Source organism: Rhamphochromis longiceps, linkage group LG23 (assembly GCF_057381845.1).
Source record: "Rhamphochromis longiceps isolate RC_006_pf linkage group LG23, R_longiceps_female_GT1.1, whole genome shotgun sequence".
NCBI classification, from domain to species: domain Eukaryota; kingdom Metazoa; phylum Chordata; class Actinopteri; order Cichliformes; family Cichlidae; genus Rhamphochromis; species Rhamphochromis longiceps.
Window position 1 is genome coordinate 22409332 of NC_140578.1, and position 17509 is coordinate 22426840.

The window sequence follows — 17509 nt, forward strand, 5'->3', positions numbered from 1 at the left end:
GTGAAAAGGCCAAATAATCTATTTCATACGACCATTTAAATTTTTGTGGACACTTAGAAACATCCTTGTTTATGAAAGAAAAGCTAATTTCTTTTCACCTATTATAATAAAACAATGGAATCAATATATTGGTGTTCTGAGGCCCATTTTCCCCAACCATCACTCCTCTGTTTCATTGCCTTTTTGGATTATTCCTGTCGGTTACCTCGCAGCTTCCTGGTAGACAGACTGAATTAGTACAACTGGGAATACCTTCCCAGTCTCCTCGGAGCTTTTAAAAGCTGGCTGTCTAAGCCTTTGCTTCCTCTCCATAACACCCCTGTATCATAAGCTGGACTGGCTTTGCCGTTTTTGCTTCATCTCCATCTTCAAGCAAATTTTGGTTTAAACTGTCCCATTTGTCCCATAAACTGTCACATGCACGAGGTGCACTGTAATAGTGTGTAGAAGTTCATGTACAAGTACATGAAGTACAATATTTATTTATTTTTCAATAAATCTTTGAGATGATTACATAAGCTGTTGAGGTATTAAATGTCTTAGTGTAGAAAAAATTTATGAGAAGAGAAAAAGTTCTGCGAGAAAAATTTGGGTTATTATATATAACTCTTGTTCTATGAGTATGCTTAAGGCCCAACAGCGGTAAGCCATAGTTGTATGGGTTGCCAACAAGGGAAGAAAATTTCATTGCCATGGCTCTGACCTGAATTTGCAGCTTCATTATATGGTGAATATAAAAACCAGTATATACAGTATATGCTTTATAAAGCGAGTATAAAGGGAGTTTAAAAAGGGAGCTGTTTTTCCTTCCCGCTGTTGCCAAATGCTTGCTCATAGGGGGTTTTCTGATTGTTGGGGTTGTTGTGATTTGGTGCTACATAATTGAAATGAATTGAATTGAAAGTGACCTGAAAGTTTTTAACAGTTTTGTGTGGCTGTAGAAGATTAGGCACAGTGCAGCACAGAACACATCAATTTTTTCTGTTTTACAATAGCCCAGATCTTAGCTTTTAGAAAGCCTTCTGATTGGTGCGGAAAATGGATTCAGAGACTGTTGGGCATAAGACAAAATGAAGGAGTGAAGCTGGAAAATAGATGCAGATAGAGAGCGGTAGAGCAGGATTCCGCTAATGATCAAAATGGGTCCGGCTGCTTCCTGAATTGTTAATAAAACCTCTCAGAGACACTGATGAGTGTGATTGATTGATACACTCCTGTAACAATGCAAGCCTCTTCAGTGCACTCAAACTCATTTACCTCTGCCTTTCAGTTCCTCTTTGTTTGACTGTGGCTTTATCAGCACTGATCATCAATAAGCCTTTATGCTTCGTCTTTGAATATTAGAGTGCAGCAATGCTCCTCTAACACAATATTCATCACCGCATCTCATGAGGAGCTCCTATGAAAATGGTCTATCATGCTATGAGTGTGTCTGGGATTGCTATCAGCTTCTGTTTGTGCTGTTGTGAGGAAGATAAGCATCGCTGTTTGTGTGTTCTCATATGTTCTAAATGGATATGCATGTCCACTATACATACTGTATTCCATGCGATTGCTATCGGCTTATGTTTGCACTCTTGCTTTGGTAGATAACTATCTCTTTAGGAGTGTGTGTACGTGTGTTTTTGTGTGACACACACCAGTCAGACAGGTAAACATCATCACCGGGCCCTCCATTCGTCTCCCGCTCAGATACCACCTCTCATCTTGTTGACTTCACCTAAGCCTCCAGATTGTATTTTGACAGCGCCGATCGTTTTGCACTGTTGTCGGCATCCAACTTCAGACAACGCCGCCGCCACTGTCGCCAAGATCTTATTAAACACAAAGAGAGACAGAGAGAGGGAAATGGTACTGAATGAGAATGGGAAGCTCAACAAACTTTCACATCATGAGTTAAAAAACACAGAGAGGTGGTAGGCTGGGAAGGATTTTAATTTAAAAAAATTACTAAAGAAATGATGCCCTTTTATGCAGCAAGGCCAGCTCTGCTGAAGGTTTCTCACAACTCACTTCAGCCGAGGAAAAGAGAAAGAGAAGAGTGTGTTCAGCGGTGTTGGAGGCTAATGTGTTGTCAAGGCTAAAGCGACACGCCTCAGACTGAGACGATAAGATAGGAAGCCCGCGCGGCAGTGTGAATGTGGTTGCCAGGGAACTTCACAAATCGATGCATACCGGAGATGGGAGCGGAAGAAGCAAACATTATTCAAACGCAGGTGAGGAAATGAAAACAGTCAGGAAGAAAAAGACTGTCCTTTTGTAATATATTCCTGATTTATTCAGCTGAAAAGTGAGTTAGAGAAAAGCCCATTTGGCAACCTCTTATCAAAAGTGAAGTTTTTTTGTTTTTTTTCCTTTTCTTACTTTTGTGTAATCCACCTACTCAACTAGCCTGGCATCTCTTTCCGCTCCTTCTTTTCTCTTTACCTGCTCGCCTCAGTCCTCCCTCATTTCTCTTCCCCTGCCTCTCAGCTGTACTAAAGCCGAGGCCAATCTGTCCCTTCGCCATTCATCCACTTCATCCCCTATCTTCACTTTTTCTCCGCTCCTCAGCTCCTATCACTCCTCCATCTCATCTTCTTCCCTCTGCTGCCTCCCCCGCCTCCTCCACTCTTGCTTTGCCATTTCATTTCTTTTTCTTTCTCCCTCTTTGAAATGCCTGTTGCTGATCCATCAGGCTTGCAGCTGGAGTATGTTCCCACTCGTTTCTCACAGTGAGTAAAGTCTCTCTCTCACTCTCAGAGGAGGTGGCAGCGGTGCTGGAAGGTAGCCTCCGCTCCAGTAGGGTACCAGCCAGTTATTAATTACTCCCCGATTCCTCATCTGTCTGACGAGGGAAGTAATTACGTCTCTCCCCGTTTCTCCCCCTCGTCGGCATCAGAAATGACGCGATAACCAGGAACCCAAATTACTCCAGCTGATGAGACAATCATTGAGTGAGAGAGAGCAAGCCGAAGATTTTTCAGTCCCACTGTGCTTCACCCATCGGGGTAATGGCACCTTGATTTGGTTTAGGAAGTCTCCCCAATGCATTTGCAGGGTGTTTCCAATTTCCACCTCACAAAACACTGGAAGATGGGTAGAGATAGATAGGCAGAATGAATTACATTTTTTCTCTCTTTCTGTCTTTTTTTTTTTTTTTTGCTTCTCTTTCTTGCTCTCAATAAGCGAGTGCAATCATGAGGAGGTTCTAGCTCCAATCAGCATTTTGCAGCTGGAGAAGAGCGATGATGGAAGAGGGACATTAGCACCGGATCCTCATCTGCCACAGAAGACAGAGGGAAAGAAAGAGTGGAAAAACAATTAAGGATGCGTTTTCTTTCTCTGTCGTTCTGTCTTCCTGTCTATGGGAAAGACTAATTTGGTGGTAGCCAGGTGTCTTCACAGGTGCATACGGATATATTTTTATAAATTTGTGTGAGCAAGAAATAATTTTAAACCATTTTGACTGCTTGCATCACTTTGTTCACAAAATAAAGTGAGAACAAATTGGAACTGACGCTATCAGTTTGTAAAGTATGGGGTAATTAGCCATTTGTTGTCCAAAGTCTACTACTGAGCATTATAAAAGAGCCCTATTCTACAAACTTCTCTAAAGTATTCAGTGCATCGATTCGTTAGCAGGTGGGAGTTAGCATCATGGCACCTAGCTGAAGGAAGGATAGTATAGCATGTTGTCTTTTTCCAAGATATTTCTGACAAAACAAAGAAAGGAGAAGGAAAAGAAAATGTACAGTAATGCTATAATTTTGAACATAAACCAATATCAGTCAGTTTTCAAAAAGTTAGTGAAGTTAAGCTAATTTATGTGCAGTACAAAAGGCTGCTACGCCATAGCTAGCTAACCAAATATTATGGACTAATATAAATACAGAATCAATTTAAAAGTCTTTAAGGTACGACTTGAGTGATAAATACACATTCAGCACTCTCACTGTCAGTTTGTGACACGGCTACAGCACCTGGGCAGAGACTATTAGTATGTTGCTGCGTGGTTTGAATAATTTACTACCAGACTGTAGCAATCATGAACTAAATCTGCTAAAACATGATTTGGCCATAAAGCTTCTAAATTTTGAGGTTACAGACACATTATGAGTTTGCCTGTATGTGTAAGAAATACAAATAAAAACATCATAGAGGGTTTGGATAACAGCTCAACAGGTGAGCACTACAAGACTGTTCTTATTTCTCAACTTTCTGTCACTCATCTGGGTCTGGGTAGAGGGAGCAGCTATCTAAGAAGGGATTCTCAGACCTCCCTCTCCTCCAGCCGAGAGACATAATCTCTCCACTGTACTCCAGGTATGCATCAGTTGGACATACCCCAAAAAACGCACCTAGGAGGCATTGTAGTCACATACCTGAACTGCAAATCGCCACCTTATCATGGTTTGGGTGCCCATTGGTTCCCAGGAGTTTTGTTTTCTGAGGCGGTTGTCTTGGTAAGTCTCCCAAAGCAAACAGGACCTGGATGAGGATCCAGAATAAGAGTGATTCAGAGGACTGCAGTCATGGACTATACCACCTCGCTCAGAATCCGTGAGGGCCCAATGGCTAGGTCTTTGACCATGGGGCCTGACCAGCGCTCCTGTGGACCCACCACCTGTTAGAGGTCAGGTGCTATGTGGATCAGGCAGAAGTGGAAGCAATCCCTGATTCCCCAAACTGGTTTTGTGAACATTCTCATTCCTGTGACATCACCTGATGCTCTTCTGTCAGAACCACCGGTGTAGCATATTTACTTACAAGGTGTTGTTTCTCGGCAGAGCATACCACACTGGGTTGTAGTATCATTGTGACAAATCTGTCACTCTGAACATTGTGCAGCTTTACTCTTGCAAAAAGCTATATTTCACCCCAAACACAATCATTTCCTAAACCTTACCAGTCTACCTGGTTCTCAGTGATTAAATCTAACCAGTTAGTGAAAGCTAAAGTAAAAAGCAATTGAAAGCAGCACAGACATGGACATTTTGTCGGTCTCCCAAACATTACAAGCATCCCCCATCGTCCAGAATTACCTTGACACCCGTGGCATCTGACAAAATGATGTTACATTATTCCCCCCAATTGAGAGCACATTGGCACTGAAAAGAGGGACCTTCAGCAGGCTGATAATAATGCAGTGAATTTCAAAAACGAATACGCGTAGCAGATTTAGCAAACATGCTTTCTTTTGGAACTGATTAAAGTCACCTCTGGGACTCATAGTCCAAACTAACTTGATAAAATGTGTATTATATCAGCCAAATATTCTGCACCTCTGTAGGAGCTCTATGTCAGGGCCAATCGAGACATCTCCAAATACATCTCCCCCCTGCTTCCCTCCTCAGCTGTCAAACTGCAGTTTAAATGGAGCAGCAGAACCAGCAGGCTAGTGCAGCTCTCTATATTGTATTTCAGTACCTGTCAAGTGCTTATTGATTGGCTGCGGTGGATTAGGATGGCTACATTGCTGCAGTACGTGTACAAGTGTGCAGTATATGTTCAAGTGTGGAGCAACGCTGGAGGTCTCCGAACTGGCAACAAGCCCTCTCATGTCACACCACCTAATCCACCGCTCGCTTACTTTATTTCTTTCTAAAGTCTTTTTTTCTCTCTTCCTCATCACCCCTCGCTAACTTCTCTTATCCTCGTTGTCTTCGGTCCAGAACGATTTGGATCCTAATAGTCTTTTTACAACCGCCGGCTAATGTTGCCATGGGGGAATGTAACGGGGCCATAACGAGACAATCCCATCCCATATGCACAGGATATGAGGGGGAATTTGTCTGCTTCAACAGTGACAGGAGCAATCTGTACCGTGGGGTGGCTCCAATGAAGAGACCATCGCAAAGAGAAGAGAAAAAAAACCTCAGTATATTCAGGATTATGGTGTGGGAGCCCATTGAAAATCTAATGGACTAGTCACATCAAATAGACTTGGTAGGAGCATGCTCAGAGGAATACATGTATGCCACCGTGCACACACAGTCACACAGAGAAAGAGAAGCCATTACCACCAGGGGCTAGGCTATTACTCTCTGTCCAGTGTGCCAGTGTGTGTATGTGTGTCCCAATCATAATGTATCCAGTCCCAGAGGGGTCTCAGGACAGTGCGGCCTGCCTGAATAATTACCAAAGCATTTCTATATAAAAAACGCTAAGGCAATAAAGAAACCCACAATGCTGCATTGAGCATATTATGCTGAAATGAAGCGTGAGACGAAGGCCACATTGGAAACATGTCAGGTGGTAATTTAATGGTCCTTGAATGAAAACATTTTTGCAGTGTCAAACGTTGGCTCTCACATTATCATAGGATTGTAGCGACTTTTGAGGCTTTCCGGCACAAAAGGAACAGGTGACTCCACATTTTCAGCATAAAAGGGAGGAGGTGGATGTCTTGGAAAACAGCAATGATCCCTAGTGAGGACTGTAGACACCTGTAAACATCTCCAGACAGTGTTTGAAAGGTGTCTTAACTTTTTCCACAGTAAAAAAAAGACATTTGACAATCTCCCCAGTACCCTTAATGACACCCCGGTATATATCAATAAAGACGTGGTTTGACAGCCAACAGTCCCAACAGATGGCTGCTTTCTACACCTGCACCGATTTATTACAGTTCAGCTCGCTTCTTGTTTCCTCTTCTTTTAAAATGCCAGCAAACTGTTGGCATAGGACAATTAACACTTTTGTTGTTCTTGCACAAAACTTAGCCAGTGAACTGTTTTGTCTATACTAGAGACTATCGCAAGTGCCCAAAAGTAGAAATTTGAGCGACTGGAAGCAGCCAATTTTGGTAACTTTTGCTCTGAGGAAGGACTTGCCAATTAATTTCCTTTCCACTGATAAATGGGTTCATCAAATTGCGTGAGCTCTACTTCATTGACTTTGGTGAGCTAACAAAAAAGGGCCCTTTTCACAGCTCATCATGAATGGAATTTGTTTCTCCTGTGCTTTTACTGATAGGAAAATTCAAAGTCATCTGTGAAAAGAACTCCTCTCAATACAGCTTTTCCTAATTTCAACCTCTGAAGGGCATTGAAATATATATTTTATACTAACAATGGTGCATAACACCTAATTGATGCTACCGTGGCTGGCTTTTTGGTCCCTTTGTCTTGCCCCTCATGCCGTCAAGTTACATAATCATTGTTTCAAAAGCATTTTAATGAGTGTATTTCAAGCTGTATTTTGGACTTGCTGTGGAATATATGCCCATTTAATGTGCGGTTAAAGCAATACACAAATCTATTTGATGCCTGAAAATAAAAACATTTCACTTTCCAGTTACATTTTTCCAAGTTTTTAAAGCCTCTGAGGCATCTTTCTAAGCCAACAATCCTTTAATACTATGAATGTCTCATTTTCAGGTCCCAACTCAAAGCCCACATCATGTGAAAAATAATATATCTAAGTAGAAATGTGACAGCATTAGGGGGAAAAAAGGAAATTTTAACAGGTGTCATCCAGTGTGGGAGAGATAATATCATATTACCAATGCAAATCACATATCCGATTCACCGTTGAGGGTAATGAAGTGGCTTCATTTCAACATATCATGTAATTTTCTTTCAATCGAGTAGAACATCACATGTCATTTTGACCAAGTAGAAAAGTTTGCGTGACTGTATTTTAATGCACTAATAGTGCATTGATGTTTTTAAAGTCTTAAAACATGATATTATGGTGTCGTTTCAAACGCATTCCTCTCTGCCAAGTCCCCGGGCCACGCTGGGAGGAGTGATATGTTCCTGCTGGCGTGGCACATAGGCTGTCTGTTCCTTCAGATTCCTCCCCCGACCAGTCATAATCTGCGTAAGTCATCCTTGATTAACCCCTGCTGAATGACTCTAATTAGAGCCAATTAGCCCAGGCAGAATGAGACGCTCTCCATGCAGATGAACACGATGGAGAGGTGGAAGGATGGATGGAGGGATGGAAGCGGGGTCGAAGTGGAGGTGTGGAGAGCTGGGGGATGTGCTGGATGATTGAGGGACGGTGGTGCTTGGGGCGTGGAGAGAGCCTGGATGTGGCGGGAGGTTGAGAGAGAAATAATGAGGGGATGAAAGACGGGAAGGGTGGTAGAATCTAAAGGAGTCAGGACGGGTCAATGACTACCCAGCCGTACAGCAGGAATAAACACTTGTACGGGCAGATTAGCCATAATAAATGTTTCTTTATGCCTGCATGAAAACACTAGATTTTAGCATGTTTTATCCTCATCTCTTTAAGATAAATGCAGTAATCATATTCGGCACCATTTGGGGACTTTCACCAGTGATCCAGGAGGCACTTTATGTGTTACCCTGGCTTTTTGTGCATAATGTGTGATTAAACTGAATATATGAACACTTTAAAGCTTCCTTGCTGATTTTATTTACCAAGTAAGAGGCTAATGGCTACATTAAAAGACCAGATAACGTTTAGTATGTTTTGTTGTGCAGCTAACAGAGGGTTTTAAAGTTGAAGTATTGACTTCTGGTGAGGGTCAGGATGAATATATTTGTTTGCCGTCGGGCTCCAGCTGAGCCAAAATTGCAGGCTCTAGCGTAGATGAGCAGAAATCAATTACTATATGCCAAGAAGCAGCTCCTCTCAAAAAATTACTTTATTACAATGGTTTATTGATTTTGTTTATTTTCCCGATGGGTATTATCTTTGGATTTCAAAGGGCCTGTTATCTCTTCTTTAAGGCATGTTTGGAGCTTGGTGTTTGGACAAAAGTGGGGCATTTATACTAAGTTGCATTATGGGAACTGTAGGATTCAGCTTCCATGACTCAAACATGAAGTCAGTATATCAGCCCAGCTGTTTTTGTCATTCTGTTGGAAAAAGCCTCATGTGAGGTTATGAAGCTCATAGCTGGACATTAGTCTCAGTGGACTTTGGCAATTCTCCAACATACGAGAAAATCCTTTCAAAATAATTAAACACCACACTATTTTTCTTAAAGTGGACTTATTATGCTTTTATTAATTTTCTGTGGAAACAGTAGAAGCACATATTAAACACGCACAAAGTTTCAAATAAGTAATCTCTGTGAGAAATGTGTTCAGTGTTTATTTGCTCCTGGCTTTGGATGATGTCAAAAAACAGCAGATATGTCTAATATAGTCATCTCAGGTGAACATCTCAGGCAAAGAAGCAACCAATCAGAAGCAAATTGGCTTAAAGTAATTGGAAAGGCAGTTAAGATGGCCCTGGCCCTTGAAGCTTCTTTCTGAACTGCGCCATACTGAATTTCAGACATATTTTAGGGCTGGTTATGGAAAAAAATGACTGGGTTTGCATCAGAATTATTCCAAGGGTAGCTGCATAAACCATTATCCTTGGAAAAACCCAGAAACTAGTCTAATGATGGTCAAACAGTGTCTTTACTGATATAAACCAAGAAGAGAAATAGTAAAGTCTACAATAAATAAACCACAGAATTGAAGTAGAAGTGCCACAGGTGCCTCGTGAAGGCCTTAGACTGTGTGCAAAAATGTTATCTAAACAACAGCGATAAATGGAACAAGAAAATAGAAAGCAAAAATAAGGCTAAGTTAAAGAAGAATTTGAGATACCTACCTCGAAATTTTGTGATAATAACTTAATTTTGACTTAGCCTGAAAATCTTTGTTGTTTGTTTGTTTATATTTCATTGGTGACATCACTTATTTGCAAACTGTAAACATTTAGCCCGTCTCTTCAGTGCTTCCCTCTCAGTTTGACTAAATGAGTTTCGCTGTCTCTCCTTGTTCTCGCTTCCCTTTTCAGTTTTTGGAAGTTGTGTTTTGTTGTGTGTTAGCTTCACTTCCTGCATTTGTCTTGTTTCTTCCTCATGATTCACAGCTTGGTTTCATCCACTCACTTTGCTCTGCCCGTTTTTTAACCTTTTTGTTTTTAATTTTAACCTCAGAATTATTTACCATACAATTCACTGAAGTTACTCCTACTTCCTCTTTTGAACACACAAAAAAATTACTAAAAATATTTAACCGTGTGACAACTACTCTAATGAAAATATGTGAGTTCTCCAGAACAAGGCGTCCCTTTAATTGATAAATATATCTAATATCGCTACACCAACCTCAGTCTTGCTTTGTGTACCCTTTACCCTCAATGTGTATTCATCCACTCTTCCAGCCAGGAAGGGCCTACCTACCAGATACCCATGCCAGCCTCCCTCAGCCCTCCCCTGCCATCAACCAGCAGCAGGGGTGGAGAGGCCAGACTGAAGAGCCCACTCAGCCTGCCCAGTGATTGCCTCAGTCTATCATCAGCCAGAAGATTTCTATTATTGCAGATGGATGATTGGTCTGGCTAGCTGCCGGCCTGGCAAAGCAGGCTCATTTTTGAGCAGTTTCAAGTGCGAGCGCCAGTGTACCGAGGCAAGCGGGGGGGACGACAAATCGAAGAGGGTGGGCAGGGAGAGGGGGCGGGGTGGGCTTTGGTGATTTGGCATAGAAATAATGGAGCAGAAATGGTCATAATGACAAGGCACGCTAGCGCTGGGAGCATTATGCACAGAGGACGAGGTTGTTAATGTAGACTGCCTCTATTTCCGACAACAATTTAGACGCTAATGGGGAGTGTTTTCCTGCTAAACAAACAGACGCCCCGCTCTCAGAACGAGGAGTTTGTTTACCGTTTGTGCGGCGATGCTGGATCTGCCCAAAACCCCATGACAAAGCGTCACGCTTTCCTCGTCAGACATTAGGACATTCGGCTCAAAGAATGAAAGGTGCCTTAATGAAATAAGATTACAGTTAGAAAAATATAGACCTTGTGTTGAAGGAGAGCGTCACTAGAGCAACCACATTGCAACCCTTCACATAAAATGTTGCTTGTTCTTAACTCTTTGCGTATATCTTGTTAGAAAACGTCCTTTTTCCTCACTCCTCTGCACTAAGTTGGTAGCAAACGTCCCCCTCCCCAAGCTACATGATACAAAAGACTCACTATTCCCTTCTGTACACAGCCAAAGGCTTCATATCTGAGCACCACGTCAATATCACATGACTATCATATGGCAACAGTCCTTCATGTTTTTTTTCTGCAGCAAATCCAATTACCGCAACACATTTCACTTCAGAAATTTAGCTATTTAAAGCATATCATGCTTCAACTTAGCATCACCGGCCCCGGGGTCAGTGCTGCTCTGCCGTTGAAGTGCTGGACTCTGCAACCTGCAACCTCAATCGATAGCCTTAAGGGAATTTACAGTATCTGGCTACATGGCCTCTGCACATGGGAGATTGGAGAGGTACAGAGGAAATACAACCCTACATGTTTTTCTTTTTCCACTATTGATCTGCAACCAGAGCTTTAAAATGGTGTTTAACAAAAAAAAGATAGTCTTTGTAACTTCCCTCTGATGTTGAATGTGAAGTTTAAGAGGCTTAATTTAAAGGATTAAGAAGAAATGACAAAAACTAACTATAAAAACTGTTATCACATAAAAGGTGTAACTTTTGGGGTAAAGATCTGGATATGTGATCATCGTACCCAACCATTACTTTACCCTATGCTCCCCCCTCTCTCTGTGACTTTATTTCGTTTCATGTGTTTACGTAGCTAAAGAGCTTTGAACCTCAGTGCATCGCCAGCTCTGCAGCTGCCGCTGTCACCTGCTAATGTCACCGGTAATGATGTGAGGCTGGTTTTTCCTTGAAACGGCGTCACCGAGCCAGGACTCAATCATTTCATTTAAGCAAAACAAAATGCGACAGCGACAACTGTGAACCAGCCGGGAGAGAGAGAGGAGCGGCTGCGACGCTTTCGTCTGCAAATCATTTCGCTAACACCTTTGAAGTGGTGACATGCCAGTGGAAAATGTAGCACGAAGCTCCCGGTTTACGGGATGAAAGGGGAGTCGGCTTCTTGTCAACTTTTGACCTCTATGTGTGAGCGATCAGTTGGGGTTTGGGCCAGCTGCTGCTGCAGACACTGCTGCCGTGTTTGATAAATGACAGCGAGTTTTCTCCGACTTTATTGAATTGGAGCTGAACTGCAGAGGAAAGGAAAAGTAAACTGAGTTAAAAATCAACTCAAATGAACTGAAATAAACTCAAGCTGAAGCAAAACGCATCAGAACAAAAATCAATTTAGCGGGGAATGAGTTGTTCATCTCTACTGGGTTGCCTTTGTTTTTGCATAGGCCACTTCAAGAAGAAGGAGGATTAAGGGCATAGTGATCCAACAGCTCTGTGAATGGCAGTTGACCCTTCTTCTCCTTGAAATTAAGAAATGACAGGGCTTGACCCCACTTGAGGCGCTTGATTATCTGCCCCAGCAGTCATAATGAAATAAGTAATGTCAAAATTATTCGAAAAAGCACCTGACCCGGCCTAAGACAAAGTGACCTAATCCCGGTTAATCCATAACAGCTGTCAGCACTGGTCAGCATGGTGCACAGCTCATTTGAAGTGGACTTTATTGAAGAGTAAGGGTCAAGACATGGTGACGCACTAAGCTGGAAATCTGTGATACTATTTATCAATGACTAAGAGGGTATCCCTCCTTTTTATCTAATTGTAATAAAGACTCCTGATTAAAGAGGTTATTGTTAATAAGCTGAAAATAATCAATACTGTTAAGACTACATTACTTTGTAGATTGAGTGAATACACTTGTTGTTTAGGTATTGGAAAATTAAGCGGCAGACTCTACACTACCAGTACTTTCAGGCTGGGAACTAAGTAAAATTGCCTTTTTCAGTACCTAAATTATGAACTATCCAAAAACTTAAGTACTTATGTATACTTTTTACTATGAAAAAATTTGATACTGAAATTCTGAAAATTAAATTGTACTTTTACTCTGTGTAGGTGGCATAGGCAGCATACCAGTAATCATTGCTAAAAATAAGATTAGACACTCATCTTCTTGTTGACGCATCACCAGAAGCACAGAAAACAGGGGTGTAATTTCCAGGGGGTTAGGGGGCTTATGACCCCCCCCCCCCCCCCCAATAATCAGACGCAACCAATTTAACCCCCCCCCCCCCTCCCCCAATAAAATTATGAATTATCTTGCATAAATAGGCTGTTGATGTTCTTTACTCATTTCAGGTATTACCAGCAAAATAGTTGCATGTTTAATCATCTGGGAATTTACCCAGATTTATTTATTTATTTAGACAGAGATCTTGACCCCCCCAATGTTCAGCACAAAGTTACGATGATGACAGAAAATAAATGGGACAATGGATGAATATGTTTAAATGAACCAGTGTAGTATCACAGCAACCCTATTTCCATGTTAAATTGCAGTGAATCACCTAGGATTGCATGTCCCATCATAAATTTCTTTTTTTTTTTTTGCTGATATAGACTTCACTGATAAAGAAAATCTCCCTGTTAAATTACAGTGAAGCAGTATGAGCTAGATCAGATCAGAAAACTGTTATTTTACTGTTGTTTTACTCTTATAGACTTTCCACTGTTAAAAACCACATAAATTGCTGGAAGGTAGACACGTCATTATAAAACTGTTATTTTACTGAAACAGACTTATTTCCCTGTTAAATTACAGTAAAGTACTAATAGCTTGACTTATCATGATAAAACAGTTATTTCTCCGTGTACCTATTTTTACTGATGACAGCAGTTTCTTGCTGTAAAAATATTTAACTACTGTTGTGTATTCAATTCAGGCTGTCTGGGATAATGCTGTCAGCTGTTTGGTTGCCAATATACTGCTTTAGTGTTCTATTGGGATTTCCATAAGCAGTTTATCACTTGTAGTAAAGTACTGTAAATCTATATCCATAAAAAAATACCATGACTCATGCATCTGCTACAAAATTTAAATTCAGTTTCAAGATATAAGCTTTTGTTACAATTCCCCTTCTCCTTGCACTGCACAAATATAAATGCTGTTGAAGTACATACAGCAATCATCTGAGCATGAATGCTGACTGAATCACTCACTTTTGGTGCACCATTGCTGCCTAAAACCTTAACACAAATCTTAGTTACAAACCGCTTTCCTAACATACTGTACTGTGTTATGGTGCAACTTTTGATATCGGCCCGATATCAGGTAAGTACAGAGTTGATATTTCTGATACCAATACGGATAATGGTAAAACAGCTCATGGGAGAGCAGTGTGCCATGATTTATGAGTTGAATCATCACCAATTTGCAAATTCTGAACACATTTTAAAGACCAATACATCTAATTTTGGTGTCAGTCCTATACCAGGTAAATACAGGAACTGTATGTAAATATGGGATGTAAATATGGGATGTAAATATACCTGCCTCTAAAGCACTTTGAGCCTACGTTTGCAGTTTAAATGTGCTATAGGCTATAAATAAATAGTTGCAGTCAACAAAAAAATTCACAGTGCACATTTCAGTATATTTTTCAATTTATAGTAAAAATATGCAACACAGTTTAGTGGGCCACATACTGACTATAGGGGATAGAAAAAAAAAATCTATCCTATCACTCAGGTATCGATCCAGTACCAATACCTGCGTTCGTATTGATATTATCGATATTTGGATCAATCCACCCAACTCTACTATCAGTTGAGTTTTTGGATGAAACTTCTTTAGCAAGCTTGCTCTTTTATCTTGATAATTTAGTACTCCATCATTTCTTCTAAATATTGTTACTTCAAGCTCAAGAAAAATCAGGATGGCTACAGCCATAATCCTAAAACCGAGGCTTCAAACAGTGACATCACGGGGGATATTTCATCTTCTGTAAATAGCCACCACTTTTTGTGAGGTTTTATTTTACTGATTTCATTATCTTAAGGCACTGAAAACCTACCTACACGGGTTTTATTTGTTTTAAACAGTATGGTTTTAACCCCAGTTAAATCAGAAAGAATGGAGGAAAATTATGACCAGATGAGATCCTGACACTCATAACTGACTTTTCATTTATTTTATTTTAAATGCAACTCTCTCCTATAGAGCATCCATGAATGCGTTTCGAGCTGCACAATGGTGACAAAGAACAAATCAAAACTAATATAATAATGGTGAGCGAGCTCTGAGCAGGAGCAATGACTCCTCTTTGCAGGGAGCTATGGCAACTGTCGTTGCAATGAAACAGTTGACCTTGTTTGCAGTCAAAAGAAGACACTGACATTATCTTACTTCAACACCTCCAGGTGCACACATTGAAACGCCGTGTCATTGAAACACATAATCAAGCCGCACGGTTTTCTATCCTTTCACACAATTTTGTACAACAAGCTAAATTACTTTGATAGATTCACAATGGCTTCAAATGTAAAAGTGTCATTCGCCATCAGGGTCACTGACAATGAATGAGTCTTTTCATGTCCGAGCTTCCAGTCAATCTTGTTTCTATGCACGCTGCACATCTGAGGCCTAAGTAATTTCCCTCGGCTGCTCCCTCAGATCCACCCGTGCCATACTGTGTTTTGTATATTCATGTGTGTACTTTCCTATCTTAATCCTAGCTATTACTCGCATGGCTGGCCATGTCAAGGGGAGATTTGCTCACTCACAGTGAATGGGCCAATATTGACAGCACGCCCACCGCATCAGCGATCAGTGTTAGGGCTTAGCGCACACGAGATTCACCGGTTTGAAGCTGAATTCAATGGGTAGGGTGGCGTGTTGGAAAACAATCCTCACAGGGAATCTATGCAAATGCTAAATGTTACTCTTAGACAGTCAGTAGTGAAAATTTAGCAGTGGGGGTTGTAGACTGATGTTGCTGCTATGTTTTGTATTTTCTTGGAAGAATGTTTCAAGCCAGTTATTTTGTACTAAAGCTGCACTCCTTTTATTCATCGTTCTTTCATTCTTCGTAAAATTCATCGCACCCTTTGGCTTCATTGACTTTGCTGTGAGAAAAGCTAGTGAGAACTCTCATGGATGACAGTAGGTTGGTTCCATTTCTACATTTTTAAAGGTGTTCCTTTAAAGTACCATGCTGTTCTGTAAGTATTAGGGATACCACAGTCATTTTTCAGCAACTGCCAGCAAAAGGAGAAGATTTCCAACACAACAATCATCTTTGGTTCCAAAACTACCATTTTCTTTTTAATTAACTACAATTCCAAGTCTGTGTTTCTTATTATACATTCCTTCTTTTGTCCTCCACTTGTCCAATTTCCTCAAATTTTTTTAAGACACACTGCACACACACATTGACATATGCCAGGGCTTTAGCTAACAGTTCTTAGGGAATCACCTTGTTGGTGCACAAATACTATTTTGTATTATTATTGACATTTTTTATAGATTCAACTAAAGAAATAGGAACAAATTATGTGTTTTTGTGACAGGCTGCTAGTGCTAACAAAGTGCTTAAAGATTAAAATGTTTCCTTGCTACATTTTCGGTTACATTTTGACACAAAACTGATTTATCCCTTGAGTTAGGAGCTTTTTTATGGTTGAATGATTCATAGGTCAGTGTTAAGTGGCTTAACAAACAAAATTATTCCTATGAAAATGGTCAGGTACAAGGAGTGGACTGAAAATGATTGAAAAAGGCCTTAGCAGTTCAAAACATTACAAGAAAGTCTGGCTCCTTGCAAACAAAATTTCAAGAAATGAGAGGTGGCTCGAGACGTTTGCACAATACTGGATAAAGTCACAAATGCACAAGTGTGTTTAAGAGTTTCACAGATACTGTTAATTTTTTATTTTTATTTCTGTGTTGGTCCCACAATAATCGCACTAAGATCTGTGGCTCAATGTAGGATGGCTTAATAACCCAAGTTTACTTAGACTCGCATATTTGCAGCACTTAATGTGCTGGACACTCTTAGTGAATGTGCACATGGAGCGAAAGCAGGCAGGAACTGGTTGGAACTGGGCCACAGGCAATTTAATCAGTGACAGGTTAACATACAAATGAAAAACTAGAGTTTCACCCACCGAAACTAAGACACAGACTTCTTGGATGGGCTCTCATGCAGCAAGCCACATTATTTATCAGGGGTGGCTGTAGCACAGGAGCAGGTCATTCACTCATTGGAAGGTTAGTGGTTGGTGGTTCAATCTCTGGCTGCTCAAGTCTGCATGCTAAACATCCTTGTGCAAGATAGTGAACCCCAACCCCAAGTTTCTCTGGTAAACACTAAAAAGTGTTTGTGGTGAATTGGCTAATGAGGCATGTTATATCAAGCACTGTATAAGAGCCAGTTACCATTATTTGTCAAACAGTTACACTAAAAATACTCCAAGGGACACGAACAGCACAAGAGGTGTGGTTCAGGTGAACACTTGCACATGATTATAAATAGCTTCACCTAAATTAGTTATAGAGACCAAATCCATCCTGTTCACCAGGCTGTAAGTGTGATTATTTCTGCTTCATTTTTTAAGATCAGGAGGCTTCTGCTTGCTTATAATATGACCAAGCATGATGGTACACAACCTAAACTGTCACCTACAAACGCACATGCACAACAACAGCTGCAAAGGCAGTTTGCAGTTCTGACGAGCTCCAGCTAAAGTGGCCCCATTTTCCTCACCCCTACCTTATCATTTTTTGTGTCACGAGCTAAATGTGTGAGTGGATTTCCTCACTA